This window comes from Salvelinus namaycush, chromosome 20 (assembly GCF_016432855.1).
Source record: "Salvelinus namaycush isolate Seneca chromosome 20, SaNama_1.0, whole genome shotgun sequence".
NCBI lineage: Eukaryota > Metazoa > Chordata > Actinopteri > Salmoniformes > Salmonidae > Salvelinus > Salvelinus namaycush.
Window position 1 is genome coordinate 36,536,046 of NC_052326.1, and position 15,319 is coordinate 36,551,364.

Consider the following 15,319-nt stretch of genomic DNA (forward strand, 5'->3'; position numbering starts at 1 on the left):
GTTGGGGTATGACAGCCTACCCAGGCCAAACCCTAATGACGCAGGGCCAATTGTGCGTCGCCCTATGGGAATCCCAATCACGGACAGTTGTGATACAGCCTGGAATCAAACCAGGGTCTGTAGTGATGCCTCTAGCACTGAGATGCAGTGCCTTAGACCGCTGCGCCACTCGGGAGCCCAAAATTCAGGAAGCAAACTGAAATTAAAAAGCTAAAAAGGAGAAGCTATTTATGTCAAACGTTTTTCAATTTTGGGATTTTCAATTTTCAAATCACATCGTGAATTGAGAGTCTTCAATTTGAATTGACCCCAACTCTGGTCTGTGTCACATATTGTAGGCTATATGATACATAGGCCTACATACCACCAGTAAGGAGTAACGATGAACAGTATTTTGTTTTAAAGTGTTTTATTACATAAAGGTTAATACAAATCTTAAAAAACAGTATTAGTTAAAATAGTACATTTCCACATTGATAGTAGATACGACATACACTGAGTGTACAAAACATTAGGAACACCTGCTCTTTCCATGACAGACTGACCAGGTGAATCGAGGCCAGTGATGTCACCTGTTAAAAGGGGTGCAACTCAATATTAGGAAGGTGTTCCTAATGTTTTGTACACTGTATATACACAATGTCCAAGGTGTACTTGTTGACTTTCTAAAAATACACACAAATCTTCCACAGCAGAGTATTTTATCGCAAGACCAACAGTTTACCAACATAGGTTGTCAGAATACGAAGATAGCATGGAAAAGACGGGTCTAGACGCACAAAAGTCGCTTTGTGGTCTGATTGTGTTCCGATGTGTCTGACCACTTTAGGAGGTGGTCAGGGATGCATTGTTTGCGGATTTCTCCTCAGTCTAGACACAATAAGGCTACCGAAAGCACATACAGTGGGCGATGTCATCAGCACTACTCCCACAAGTCTCCATAAAACTTGCGTTTTGGGAAAGAGGCACCTGTTCATTATAACGTTGGAGGAAATAAATTCCTAGCATGAGGAACGTGTTTGCTGGACTCAAATGCTTGCCAGCTAGCTAATATTTTGAATAACTTTTTTTTGTTAGGCTAGTGTTATGCTAACCTGTTTTCAATCCCTTTAGCGTTGCTTGCTAGCTACAGATGTTAGCTGGCTAGTCAGCTACAGTAGTTAGCTACTGCCATCATTGGTTATTCTTGACATATTTTGCCTATTCCACCATTTGTAGAATGCATACTGGCATTTGAATATAGCGTGGGAAAAGTGAATCCGGACACACAGTGGACACGGTAGACAATTAAAATGTAGGTGTAGACGCATGACTCGTTCAGAATTCCATGATCAGAACGCTAAAGCTGCATGAACTGTCAAGTCTAGACACGGCCATATAGACATCAGAAATGGCTTTGGAGTTTACCAGTAGACTGCAATGCATTATCTTTTCGTGACCTTATGTACAGGGGTTTATTACACTATTGTTTATAATTCGATCCTGAGGCTGGTCATTTTGGTTCTTCAAATAAGAATAGTTCATTACAAAGAGTTCATTAAACGTGTACATGACACTGCAACAAAATTTCCCCATGGGGACAATAAAGTCAGTAAAGTACAGGGTGTAATGTTAATTTCCCCGGTAAAATAAAAAGGTAAATGTCAATGTCTTGGATTGGATTGATTACCTATTGTATACAGAGTGTATACATACAGATTAGGCCTAGACTTAGACTAAAAAGCATGCTCAATGGAGATTCGCCATTGAAAGTGATTTTTAGCATAGGACTAGGCTTAGTCTGGGAAACTGGTCAAAAATGTTTAGGTGATCTAGGTGTATCTTATTTATGAATGGTCTACAACTAATTATTTGAATCATATAAGAAAAATATTTTGCGATGATTTTACACATTATGCTACAAATGTTCAGTTAATACAAAATAAAAAAAATATGAACTATTCTGCAATCCAAACACAATACCAATACCGCAAGCACAACTCTGACCAGCTACAACTATATAAAACCCACAAAAACCAAAACCCTTACTAATGAAGTTTCACAAATAGAGTATAATAGAATATAAAGGGATGGTTTCCCAGACACAAATTAAGCCTACTCCTGGACTAAAAAGAATGGTAAATAATATTTGGTCCAGGACTAGGCTTAATCTGGGTCTGGGGAACCGGCCCGAAAAGTAATAGCAGAACAGTCAGTCTATAGATTATTGTTGTAGGTCTTCTCATCTTCAGTAACACGGTCCAGAGCATAGAGACCTGCCATCTCCTTCTTCATCATAGGAAGGTCATCTGCTGGCTGACAGACTGTCTGGAGGCGCTGGGGAAGCAAAGAAGTCTCAATATAAGTATAATCAATTTGCTGCAAAAGTATTCTTCAAAATCTCAGAATAGCTCAGAAACTGTATGCTAGAGTTAAAAGGCCCAAATTAAAGGTCCCAGCATTTCTGACCAGATTAATTTTATTTTATTTAGCCTTTTTCATTTAAAAACTTTTGTTTGTACCTCAATTTAACTTACTTGATGCAATCATTCACACTTTTAAATGTCCCAGGGAAAACGTTCCATCATATAATGTCACTGACCTTCCAGAACGTCCCTTTGGCCTGGTACAATTTGTAGACCATGGTGATGGGGATGAGAGAGAGGGAGGACATAGCCAGGATCCAGCCTAGCCCATAGGCCCACCACGGGTACACATAGGTGTTGTTGAACTTCAGAGGGCTGTACTTCAGCAGCGAGAATACAAAGGTTACCTTGAAGAGATTTTTTTTTACAGCAATGTTGTTTCATTATTTCTTGACACTGTATTTAAATGGACAGCACAAAATTTTGTAAGCATAACTGCTTACAGTTATCAATAAATGAAAGTGAAAGAATTATAATAATGCACTGGTCTTAAACTCACGGTGCCAATAGTTGGAGTAATGTAGAGCCAACAGTACTTCAGCAGGGAGGAGGGCCTGTAGCCAATCATATCCTCAATGTTGTCAAAGAAGCGTTCAGCACCTTGGACAGAGACAGGCATGTGACAGTGACAAAATACTCATGAACAGTCCCTTTAAGGACTTTCAATTACTTTGTATCTTTACAGTGAGAAATATAATCTAGTGAGGAAGCTAGCTTTTCATATGTACACTACCATTCAAAAGTTTCGGGTCAATTTCCTTGTTCCTTGTTTTTGAAAGAAAAGCACACTTTTTGTCTATTAAAATATCGTCAAATTGATCAGAAATACAGTGTAGACATTAATGTTGTAAATGACTATTGTAGCTGGAAACGGCAGATTTTTTATGGAATATCTACATATGCGTACAGAGGCCCATTATCAGCAACCGTCACTCCTGTGTTCCAATAGCACGTTGTGTTAGCTAATCTAAGTTTATCATTTTAAAAGGCTAATTGATCATTCAAAAACCCTTTTGCAATTATGTTAGCACAGCTGAAAAATGTTGTTCTGATTAAAGAAGCAATAAAACTGGCCTTCTTTAGACTAGTTGAGTATCTGGAGCATCAGCATTTGTGGTTTGATTACAGGCTCAAAATGGCCAGAAACAAATAACTTTCTTTTGAAACTCATCAGTCTATTCTTGTTCTGAGAAATAAAGGCTATTCCATGCTAGAAATTGCCAAGAAAGTGAAGATCTCGTACAACGCTGTGTAGTACTCCCTTCACAGAACAGCGCAAACTGTCTCTAACCAGAATAGAAAGAAGAGTGGGAAGCCCCGGTGCAAAACTGAGCAAGAGGACAAGTGCATTAGAGTGTCTAGTTTGAGAAACAGACACCTCACAAGTCCTCAAAACACCAGTCTCAATGTCAACAGTGAAGACGTGACTCCGCGATGCTGGCCTTCTAGGCAGAGTTGCAAAGAAAAAGCCATATGTCAGACTGGCCAATAGAAATAAAAGATTAAGATGGGCAAAAGAACACAAACACTGGACAGAGGAAGATTGGAAAAAAGTGTTATGGACAGACGAATCTAAGTTTGAGGTGTTCGGAACACAAAGAAGATCATTTGTGAGATGCAGAAAAAATGTAAAGATGCTATAGGAGTGCTTGACGCCATCTGTCAAGCATGGTGGAGGCAATGTGATGGTCTGGGGGTGCTTTGGTGGTGGTGGTAAAGTGGGAGATTTGTACAGAGTAAAAGGGATCTTGAAAAAGGAAGGCTATCACTCCATTTTGCAACGCCATGCCATAACCTGTGGACGGCACTTAAATTGGAGCCAATTTCCTCCTACAACAGAACAACGACCCAAAGCACAGCTCCAAACTATGCACAAACTATTTAGGGAAGAAGCAGTCAGCTGGTATTCTGTCTATAATGGAGTGGCCAGCACAGTCACCGGATCTCAACCCTATTGAGCTGTTGTGGGAGCAGCTTGAACATATGGTACGTAAGAAGTGCCCATCAAGCCAATCCAACTTGTGGGAGGTGCTTCAGGAAGCATGGGGTGAAATCTCTTCAGATTACCTCAACAAATTGACAACTAGAATGCCAAAGATCTGAAGGCTATAATTGCTGCAAATTGAGGATTCTTTGATGAAAGCAAAGTTTGAAGGACACAATTATTATTTCAATTAAAAATCATTATTTATAACCTTGTCAACACCTTCACTATATTTCCTATTAATTTTGCAACACATTTCATATATGTTTTCATGGAAAACAATGACATTTCTAAGTGACGCCAAACTTTTGAACAGTAGTGTATGTTTGCCCATGATTACATAGTGTAACGTCTATTCTTACCATATATCCATCCAATACTGAGTGACTGGCATATGGAGAGGAGTAGCAGAGTGGCACCACTGCACACATAATGATCAAACAGCTGGATGATGTAGAGGCCACCCTGTGAGAAAATACAACTTTAATATAAAGTCAAATCAATGTTTACAGATTTAGTTATTGTAATAACCAACCATAAATGACTTGGATCAAAGTAGCTGAGTAAACTACACTGCATCCATACAGTGCATTCGGAAAGTATTCAGACTCCTTGACTTTTTCCACATTTTGTTACGTTACAGCTTTATTCTAAAATTGATTTAAAAAATGTTACTTGTTGAAGCACCTTTGGCAGCAATTACAGCCTTGAGACTTCTCGGTATGACGCTATAAGCTTAGCACACTAGTACTTCTGGAGTTTCTCCCATTCTTCTCTGCAGATCCTCTCAAGCTCTGTCAGGTTGGATGGGGAGCGTTACAGCTATTTTCAGGTCCCTCCAGAGATGTTCAATCAGGTTCAAATACGGGCTCTGGCTGGACCACTCAAGGACATTCAGAGACTTGTCCCAAAGCCACTCCTGCGTGGTCTTGGAAATGTGCTTAGGGTCGTTGTCCTGTTGAAAGGTGAACTCTTGCCCCAGTCTGAGGTCCTGAGCACTCTGGAGTAGGTTTTGATCAAGAATTGCCTAGAATTGCCTTATGTGTATCCCACAAAAAAGGTTCATTGTTATAAGCTAACTTTTTTGATGAATTAAAGCAAAAGTCCCAAAACTTCCCATGGAAAATGTCTAGAAAAATTCTGGAAATTTACTGGAAAGTTTCCAACCCTTTGCAACCCTAGTCAGGGATACATGTGTAATATTACATAAACATGTGCCATGACTTCATTTGTTGCATTTTCTTTCTGTCAGATAAAAGTAAAGGTACTTGATTCTTCCTACATCTACTACTGACATTTAAAAAAGCATTGGATTAGTGTAAACAGAGTTTTTTTTAAATAGTATATTTATTGCACCAGTCTAGGCACTTATTATTTAATCCAAGTCACATTAGGATTGATTTATAATTGAAACCTAACCAAACCTATTGGCCAAAAGCCTGTGTTAGCATGGGCAGTGCCATTGAGGACTTTTGCCATTTTGATTTAGTCAACTGGGGGCGGGACTTCCAACTTCATTGGCTGATCCCTCCTGATGACCCGGTTGGGATGATCTGATGACCCGTTCGTAGTTGTGACAGCTAGTTCATCAGGAGGGATCAGCCAATGAACTGTATTCGTGAAGAAGAAAATGTACTATTTCAGAACAGAGATGGCCTCAATGGCGCAGCCCATGCCCTCACAGACGTCATCATGGCACAGATGCAGAGATGTTATGTCTATTCAAGTCTATGGTCCTGGCCCATCATCTTATGTATTACTGACCCCCCCAGTGGCAAAAGTGACATTCCCAAAAAACTGCTGTATTAAAGCTATTCAGATATAACGTATTGCCATGTTCTGTTGCAGATTCAAAGACAGATTAACTCATTTCAGAATGTATCCATAATCATGAATGAATAAGCACATTTATTTGACAAGAATGCACCTAGTCACCCACCAATCACATCCAACACCTGAATTCCAACAATTACATTGTTTTAAATAAATCAAAAAAGTTAACAATGCCTACATGTGTCTTTCATACATAACATATACACATCTGACTTGAAGTAAAGATTAAATGATTTATTCATCAATGCCACAAACCTGGGACATCGAAGATCACCATATGAACTATTATTACTATCAGAGAGCACACAGATTCTTCTGCTTTTCCATTTAAGGAATAAAACCAGCACAAATAAACCAAAATGTAAAACAGCATACTGTGATTTTGGTGGGTGAGTTACAAATGTTGAAACAACTGGATGTGTAAGGTAGGTTTCATATAAAATACTAGGTCAAATCCTGCAGAATGAAAAGCACACTTAACAGACTCAAAACAAGGAAGCTATGCCTAAATTCAGCTTTATCAACACCCTTCTTCTCAATTTAACAGGTCTGGGACCAGGCTAGACACACCAAAACCCTTTTAATGGTGTTACTAAGTCTAGATGTTAACAAATCAGGAGGAAAACAAGTGAAGGAAGCAGCATAGGGAAAATGGGTGAAGGTAGGGTGGGTTTATAGAGATAAGATGGAGAGTTCCAAAGGGTCCGAAGTTGAGGAACCATGGGGCATAAAAGACATAGTGTGGAATAAGGGGTAGCTAGAGGGATGGTTGGCCATGTAATTAACAAAATGGGGTGCTGGTGTAAGTCTGCTCCCCTTTTTATGGTCATTGTTACAAATATCTTCCCAAATATCCAGTAATACTAGGGGTCTCAGTGTATCCCTCAATGTCATTCCGTCTCAGTTGCAGCATTCAAATCGTGGTCATTGTGTGTCTGTGAAACACATCATTAAAGACGATGAGTAATAACAGCATTTCCACAAATTGAGCCATACCCAATACAAATTAAGCATCGAGGACAGCATTTTGTTGACAACATGGTGGTTTACACTATGTCTACTGTGTGAATGATGGAAAAATAAGAATTTGTTCTTAACTGACTTGCCTAGTTAAATAAAGGTTACATTAAAAATAATAATAATAATCTTACCCCAGCTGTAGGTCCATTTGTGTGTGTGTGGTCACTTAGGCCTGTACATCAACCAGCACTGCTTACAATGACAATGTTTTCACTTTTGGTGACTTTACTTACAATGCATATTCTATGAATATGACCATAGTGCAAGATTTTGCTTTCAAAGTGCTTCTTGACTGTCTTCTGGTCTGCCTCTATAAAGGTCAAGTACAAAATGGAGGAAATTAACAATCTGTGGCTTAGGTTGAATTCAAAGTTGACACCAGAAGAGGCTGGTGGGAAAACCTATAGGAGGATGGGCTCATTGTAATGGCTGGAATGGAATAAATGGAATGCAATGAGCCCGTCCTCCTATAGCCCCTCCCACCAGCCTCAACTTTCCGTCTGGAAGCACGCTTTTGACTGCACCTACAGTATGGCTTTGGTACTGCGGTTTAACTGAATCACAGCCGAGAAAGACAATTCCAATTGATGTTATTTGAAAATTCCTAATAAGACATTTTATTTAAATTAGTCTCCGATGACGATTTCTTAAAATCACTCACAGCCAAAGATATTAACATTTTATACTCATGCTCTGAGGTCATGAGCCCAGCTAGCCAGGGGAAGTGTCGGTTGGCTTGTTTAGCTGTCCACGTGCTCTGACAGAGTTGTTCGCACGATACTGCTTTCTGTCCAGCGCTAGTACGCAAGTGGAGTAATCCCAGTAAGAAACAACGAAACTGAGTATGCGAATGTGAGTAGATTACGTTGAAAACAAAGGTCGGCCATCTTGATGGCAATCTCTAGTTTTTATTAAGCAATACGAGACAACAAGCTACTACACATATAGATGACTGTACCACACAGGTACAGTTATAGCCTACACATGGAGAGGAACCTAAAGGCACATACAGTACAAACCAATACTACTCAATCGACAGACAGGGCAGGTGTGGTCTTGGCTGTAGTCTTCTGGTCCGCAGCTGTTCCGCTCTTAGCATACATCGCCTTTGAATCAGTCAACAATTTCAACTTCAACTTGAGTGGAGCATGCGTTATATATCAATACCATCGAAATGAATCCCCCTCCAATTGTACCCATAGTACAGAATAATGACTTAAAAAGGTGGACTTCTCCAGATCTGAATGGCAGGATTGCTTATACCTGATTACAAATCATAGGCTATCCCTGTGATTTGTTATGTTGATTATTTAAGTCAGGTGTTAGAGCTGGGCTGGGACAAAACCCTTCACCCACTACTGCTCTTCAGGATTTCCTGAAATTACAAACAGACCAAAGCAGGAGAATAGTGTTCCAGGTTGAAACAGCTTACCTAGATGAGAGGTGATAACTCAGGCACACCCATTGGTTCTGGAATAGAGCAGGTGCAAATAAGGTTTTCAATTTGGCATAAATGACACATGACAGTTATTCTACCTCGAAAACAAACGTGTGGATACCAATTCATTTAAAACCCACCTTAGCAAGTAGGACTAAATAAGGTTTCATAACCTTGCCAAGTTGGAACACAAATGATCTGCTGTCCAGAGGGTAACAACAAACAGATCAATGTCATCCTGCAGTAAAGTAAGCACACTGTTGACTCAAGAACGTTGAGGTAGATACAGTGCATTCGGAATGTATTCAGACTCCTTGACTTTTCCCACATTTTGTTACGTTACAGCCTTATTATAAAATGTATAGATTTTTTTATTTATTATCATCAATCTACACACAGTTTGCAAAGCTGTCATCAAGGCAAAGGGTGGCTACTTTGAAGAATCTCAAATATAAAATATATTTGGATTTGTATAACACTGTTTTGGTTACTACAGGATTCCATGTGTTATTTCATAGTTTTGATGTCTTCACTTTTATTCGACAATGTAGAAAATATTACAAATAAAGAAAAACCCTGGAATTAGTAGGTGTGTCCAAAAAAAAGTCCCAAAGAACATAGTGGCCTCCATCATTCTTAAATGGAAGAAGTTTGGAACCACCAAGACTATTCCTAGAACTGGCTGCCCGGCCAAACTGAGCAATCAGGGGAGAAGGGCCTTGTTCAGGGAGGTGACCAAGAACCCAATAATCACCATCTGTGGAGATGGGAGAACCTTCCAGAAGGACAACCTTCTCTGCAGCACTCCACCAATCAGGCCTTTATGGTAGAGAGGCCAGATGGAAGCCACTCCTCAGTAAAAGGCACATGACAGCCCGCTTGGAGCTTTCCAAATGGCATCTAAAGACTCTCAAACAAGATTCTCTGGTCTGAACTCTTTGGCCTGAATGCCAAGCGTCACGTCTGGAGGAAACCTGGCACCATCCCTATGGTGAAGCATGGTGGTGGCAGCATCATGCTGTGGGGATGTTTTTCAGCGGCAGGGACTGTTAGACTACTCAGGGTTGAGAGAAAGATGAACGGAGCATAGCACAGAGAGATCCTTGGTTAAAACTTGCCCCAGAGCGCTCAGGACCTCAGACTGAGGCAAAGGTTCAACAAAACAACGACCCTAAGTACACAGCCAAGACAAACCAGGTGTAGCTTCAGGACAAGTCTCTGACTGTCATTGAGTGGCCCAGCCAGAGCCCGTATTTGAACCTAATCGAACATCTCTGGAGAGACCTGAAAATAGCTGTGCAGCGACGCTCCCCATCCAAACTGACAGAGCTTAAGAGGATCTGCAGAGAAGAATGGGAGAAACGCCCCCAATTACAGGTGTGCCAAGCTTGTAGCGTCTCATCGTCGTCAGTGATCGGCCTACCATCGTCGTGTCATCTGCAAACTTAATGATGGTGTTGGAGTCGCACGTAGCCACACAGTTGTGGGTGAACATGGAGTACAGGAGGGGACTAAGCACGAACCCCTGAGGGGCCCATGTGTTGAGGGTCAGCGTTGCGGATGTGTTGTTGCCTACCCCCACCCCCTGGAAGTGGCAGGAAGTCAAAAACACCTAGCTTCACCATCTAAGTTATCCAGCTAATTAACTAGCAGGCTAGACTGTTGGTGTATAAAAGCCAAAGAAAGCTAAACTCGGTTTTATGAATTTCTCATGCATTTAAATGGATAGACAAATAGACTGCTAATTTAGCCCTGTAGCCAGGCTAATGTTACTAGCTAAATAACAGGTATTGTATACATTTTAAACTTGCCCAAGACAGTCCACAGAATTTTCAATTTAAACAAATTCAGCCAATTTATTCATTACTAAATGTACTGTAGCTAACATTCGATGGTTAATCCAGAGATTCTTAACTTTGCCTTGATTCGGCAGTCTCGTCCAAATCACCATGGCCCTGATGAGTGACGTGAAGCTTGAGACAGGCATTTGTAGTTCCGTATGATAGCCACATTAGCAGTGTCGTGACGTTGTATTAGTTAATGTGACGACTGTTGCTCATCGAATGATTAAAGGTTTCTAATTGCGTGATTAACTGAATCAAACAATTATTAACTCATTAACCTGGGGCACCATTAGTTTTATTGAGTTTCTATTTCCCAAATTAACTCAAAGAATATCAGAATATCGATTTTACAACAGTCACTAATTAATCAGTTTCCTCTACAGTCTCATTCTGAACGTCGCATAATCCGGGAATCTGCACGGACCCGGGTCTCACCAATGAGTTCGTACCACACCAATCTTAGTTGAGTATTTATTTACTAGAAAGCTAAAATGATGATAAAAGATACACATACACAAAAACACATTCTAGGCTATTGATTAGAACTTAGTATAACGGGCCAACACACTATGGCGCGTGTTACCCAAAAAATGGGAATTAAAAAGAGAGAGAAAAAGAGAAAGTACACGAGAGAAATATACATTTGGGTGAATTTGTCAGCTATGCTTATTTCAACCCTAGCCTTGCCCCAAACTGCCGCTTTTATGGGTCAGAATATAATGATGTAATTACGTGTGGGAGGTCTCAGATGGGAAGCTCCGCGTGGACCGTTTAGGCCGCTCAATGACGCACTTCTCCGGCGCAACTCTCTGGTTGTCCTCACGATGTCAGTGTCCTTTTGGCTTAGTGGTCTGTTTCCTCGCCCTTGCTCTGGAAGGGGTCTTCTGAGGACATACAGCTCTGTAGCTCAGAGCTCACAGCATAGGAATGAAACCGTGTAGATACCACGAGTCGATGGAGAGTGGAGGCTAGGTGGTCCTGCTTCAATTCACCCGCTTAGACACAGCTACTCATCCGTAGCTTGGGTAGAAAAAAGATTCTTTGTCTTGAAACTTGTGTTGGGTTTTGGGTTCGTTTACTTTTTAGACCTTGGCTGCAGCTTGGGTCACTTAGTCTGATATGTTAATTCTTCACTCACAGGTTTTATACCCTCGGGTCAGAAGTGGGCGTAACCGCCTTTAGGGCAATTCTCTGGGTGTACCAAGTTAAGAGGCAAGGTCTAGACTTTACTCAAATCCAATTTTAGACAATTAACTTCACATTTCATCTTTACCAAAACATTCTCTTTGATTTGGACATTTTCCACACAACGTACAATGTTAAACATCAAACATATACTAGGAAAACTCTTAACGTTCCAATGTTTTCGTAATAACGTCATCTATTAACCTTTAATAACAAAACAAAAATGACATACATTTTCATATTCCATCTATCGTCATGACCACCATTGTGGCTGACGGAAACCATTGTTCCAAAGTCCCTTTATTTCATGTTTGATGTTCTGAGGCTGGTTCTCCATAGTGAGAGGACAAAGGAATTTTGTCTTTGGCCTAAGATTTACCATGGGCGCGAGGGGTCATAAAACCCCCACATCTTCCTATCCCTTGAGATCCCTTCTCCTCTGGTGGGCATGAAATCTCTCTGCAGTATTGTGGTCATTGGTAACCTGAGCCGAGCAGGACAGTCATGAGAGCAGCTAATTAGCATTTAATTTTGGGGGGGATAAATACTGGCAAATATATTGATCAAAGTCACATTGTCTGAGAGAGATTTAGACAGTTATCAAAACGTCACACCAGGGTAACCCTACACGAAACACAGCCTATATTTGAAGTGTTTGTAATATCCACTATGTGAAAAATGAATGGTGTAAAAATTATTGGAACCATTTCCATGCTTGACCGCTAGGTATTATGACTCATACTATTGTATTCTACAGCCAATTTAGACTTTGTGACTGTGGTAACTAGTGGAAACTGTTAGCAGGATCACAACTTCAACTACTACTCACCGGCTCTCGCTGTTCATTGCATAAGTGCCAAACTTGCATGCCAATTTGGCAAAGGGCCAAATTCACAGAACTGTTTTGTAACGTCTAAAAGGTTGCTTACACAAACTTTGAAATCTGCCAATTGAGGAGGATTTTATGGATCCTGTATTTCTCCATAGTCTCGTGTTCCAACCTGGACTCAGGTGTTGACGAAACATAGTAAACGTAAATCCGGATCACTCCAAGTAGTCTGATATGTTACGTTTTGTATGGTATGTATTAATTTGTGGATTTCCATCATCCATTTCGCATGATATGTTGCAAATTACAAGTCGTACAATATGTTACGAATTTGCAAAATGTTTGATATGTTACAAATTCCAATTTGTTGTGACTAACGTTAGCTAGGCTAGGGGTTAAGGTTAGGGTTAAGGTTAGAGTTAGGTTACAGGGTTAAGGTTAGGGTTAGGGGAAGGGTCAGCTAACAAGCTAAGTAGTTGCAACATAGCTAAAAGTAGTAAGTAGTTGCAAGTTGCTAATTTGCTAAAATGCTTAAGTTGTCTGTGATGAGATGGGAACATGCAACCTTTGGGTTGCTAGATGTTTGTGTTTTTGCCTTATGTAACCTTCTGTCTTATGTAACCATACCAAACGTAATATATCATACTAATTTCAGTGTCCAGTATTTACATTTACTATGTTACGCCTAGTCTAGGAGAGCAGGCTGCATGTTCACAACTTGGTCAAACACATTATTTTTCAACTATCATTTTTAGCATCCAATTTGTAAGCACATTTGAATCGGTTACAATAAGGAAGTAATATCCAAGACAAGACCACTGCCATATCTGTAACATTGTAAGTAATCATGATGAATCTGAAGAAGAGTTTCTCTGTGAGCAAGAAAATCTTTAAATAACTGAATGAAGTGTTGACAGGCTTTGGGACAGAGTAGAAAGAAGAAGTTGGATGTTATTTTTTACGGCCTTCAGTCGATTTTACATGACTTAATCAGGCCAGGAAATGAAACATAACTGAAAAGCTTTCACAAAAAACATCACTTAACATTTTCATGGGGCTGTACTACACAGATTCAACATTAAACACAAATCCATGTCTCAGTCAAATAACCGTCATATCCTTCCATATTTGTGGCCCCTCACGGTTTTCCCTGACCTTACTGTTTTCTCTAACCTTAGCTGTTCTCCCTGACATTAGCTGTTCTCTGAGAGATATAGCAGTGCAGCACTGTTTACACCAAACTCACTCAGCTGAGAAAAGGGTTGTCTTCATCTATCCAGTTGAGCCAACTAATTTTTTTTGTTTAAGTCCACCAGACCAGAAAATATAAAGCATTTCCCTTTGTCCTCAAGCAGAGGGCTGGATCAAGGTTGGGGTATGACAGCCTACCCAGGCCAAACCCTAATGACGCAGGGCCAATTGTGCGTCGCCCTATGGGAATCCCAATCACGGACAGTTGTGATACAGCCTGGAATCAAACCAGGGTCTGTAGTGATGCCTCTAGCACTGAGATGCAGTGCCTTAGACCGCTGCGCCACTCGGGAGCCCAAAATTCAGGAAGCAAACTGAAATTAAAAAGCTAAAAAGGAGAAGCTATTTATGTCAAACGTTTTTCAATTTTGGGATTTTCAATTTTCAAATCACATCGTGAATTGAGAGTCTTCAATTTGAATTGACCCCAACTCTGGTCTGTGTCACATATTGTAGGCTATATGATACATAGGCCTACATACCACCAGTAAGGAGTAACGATGAACAGTATTTTGTTTTAAAGTGTTTTATTACATAAAGGTTAATACAAATCTTAAAAAACAGTATTAGTTAAAATAGTACATTTCCACATTGATAGTAGATACGACATACACTGAGTGTACAAAACATTAGGAACACCTGCTCTTTCCATGACAGACTGACCAGGTGAATCGAGGCCAGTGATGTCACCTGTTAAAAGGGGTGCAACTCAATATTAGGAAGGTGTTCCTAATGTTTTGTACACTGTATATACACAATGTCCAAGGTGTACTTGTTGACTTTCTAAAAATACACACAAATCTTCCACAGCAGAGTATTTTATCGCAAGACCAACAGTTTACCAACATAGGTTGTCAGAATACGAAGATAGCATGGAAAAGACGGGTCTAGACGCACAAAAGTCGCTTTGTGGTCTGATTGTGTTCCGATGTGTCTGACCACTTTAGGAGGTGGTCAGGGATGCATTGTTTGCGGATTTCTCCTCAGTCTAGACACAATAAGGCTACCGAAAGCACATACAGTGGGCGATGTCATCAGCACTACTCCCACAAGTCTCCATAAAACTTGCGTTTTGGGAAAGAGGCACCTGTTCATTATAACGTTGGAGGAAATAAATTCCTAGCATGAGGAACGTGTTTGCTGGACTCAAATGCTTGCCAGCTAGCTAATATTTTGAATAACTTTTTTTTGTTAGGCTAGTGTTATGCTAACCTGTTTTCAATCCCTTTAGCGTTGCTTGCTAGCTACAGATGTTAGCTGGCTAGTCAGCTACAGTAGTTAGCTACTGCCATCATTGGTTATTCTTGACATATTTTGCCTATTCCACCATTTGTAGAATGCATACTGGCATTTGAATATAGCGTGGGAAAAGTGAATCCGGACACACAGTGGACACGGTAGACAATTAAAATGTAGGTGTAGACGCATGACTCGTTCAGAATTCCATGATCAGAACGCTAAAGCTGCATGAACTGTCAAGTCTAGACACGGCCATATAGACATCAGAAATGGCTTTGGAGTTTACCAGTA